We start from the raw sequence: 1,477 nt of genomic DNA, 5'->3' as shown, positions 1-1,477 counted from the left end.
CCTGCACAGCTGGGGGCATCTCTCCACACACACAGCTCCTGTGTACATACATACAATCTGCCCCCCACTGTCCCTGCCAATCATGGGAGCATAAAGTGGGGTGCAGGCCCCCTCCCCCACAACACCCAGCCGCCCTACAAACTGCGGATTTCCTATTACCAGCAAAAAGTTTGATGAATGAATTTCCAAAGAATGCAAATCCCCAAGTCCCCTCCTCCAAGCTCCCCATGGGGGGTTGGGATTCTTATTCTGTTTGGGAGAATTCAACCACACTGCCCCTTGTTGGTTTCTGAGCCACCTTAGATTCCCCCAAATTATAGCCGGATATTGTGGGGTCCCCTCCCTGCATTTGGTCAGACATTCAATTTATCTTTATAAACACCTTAAACACCCATTAATCACTGATTATTTCCACCATCAGCCAATGAAAGCAAAGAGCTGGGTCAGGTGTGACCAATAGAAATCCTCTGCCTGCAGATTGTGGAATATCAATCCCCGGAACATTCATCCCACAATGTGTCACCATGGGGGGTCTCCACACAGATCTGGGGTCACCAGCTTGTAGTTTACCCCTCTTTGTCCCAATATCATCAGCACAGGAAATTAAGCATACGTGCAGTGGCTATGTCAGTCTTACTGTGATACAGGTGCTGGGTCACATTTGTCGGCCTTCCTCTGGTTGTCACCGAACGCTCAGCAGTGTTTGTGCAGTGAATGGGATCAGATTGATTAACAGTTTAGTAAAATCTTTGGCCTCAGGCAGCTTCCCTGCTCAGCATTCACCCAATACAGCCGGGGACACACCTAGCTCAGCATGCAAAGCTGCACCATGGTATAGGTAGTGCCTTAGGATGGGGGAGGGGACAGGTGGCCCCCTGTACGGGTCCCTTCATGAATCCAGGAGAACTTTTACTGTGCACATTCTGCGACCAAGAACACCAAGGATGACCTGCAGAGATTAGCGACCAATCAGCCCAATGCAGGCACCCCCAGCCTGGAGCCAGTACCCCCCCTTCCTGGGCACCCACTGCCACCAGACTGACGGGGACTTTTCAGCCAACCACTGGAGGGCATAAATCAGTCGGGTATAGGGGGGGGGCGGTCAGCCCTCCAAATCCCAGGAATGACAGGAATGTCCTTGGAGACACAATACTCCCAGGAAGTGGAATTCCAGACAGGTAGAGAGGATCTCCGAATAAAGAAAATATTCCAGATATGCCAATAACCCGAACACTACAAGTCCCAGCATGATCTCCTCTCCCCCAATGTCCACTGAAAAACTTTCCATAAGAGGAATTCAGGAAATGTGACAACATGCAAATCACAAAGCGGAGTCACCAGGATACAGCGGGTCAATCATTACACCTAACATTCACTCATTAACCAGAGAACATTCACCTTCCCACAGGGCACCTCACTACTGTTATATGGGGGGGGCACCTCACTACAGTTATATGAAGGGGGGACCTCACTACAG

The 1,477-nt window shown here is 50.3% G+C and overlaps 1 protein-coding gene across 3 annotated transcripts in view; it reads right to left on the bottom strand.

The window, feature by feature from the left end:
- DAG1 (dystroglycan 1) overlaps positions 1 to 1,477 on the bottom strand; it is a 34,267-nt gene that overhangs the window by 12,278 nt on the left and 20,512 nt on the right. The window lies entirely within an intron of this gene.

Source organism: Pyxicephalus adspersus, chromosome 8 (genome assembly GCF_032062135.1).
Source record: "Pyxicephalus adspersus chromosome 8, UCB_Pads_2.0, whole genome shotgun sequence".
NCBI classification, from domain to species: Eukaryota; Metazoa; Chordata; class Amphibia; order Anura; family Pyxicephalidae; genus Pyxicephalus; species Pyxicephalus adspersus.
This window is presented reverse-complemented; position numbering and strand designations above follow the sequence as displayed.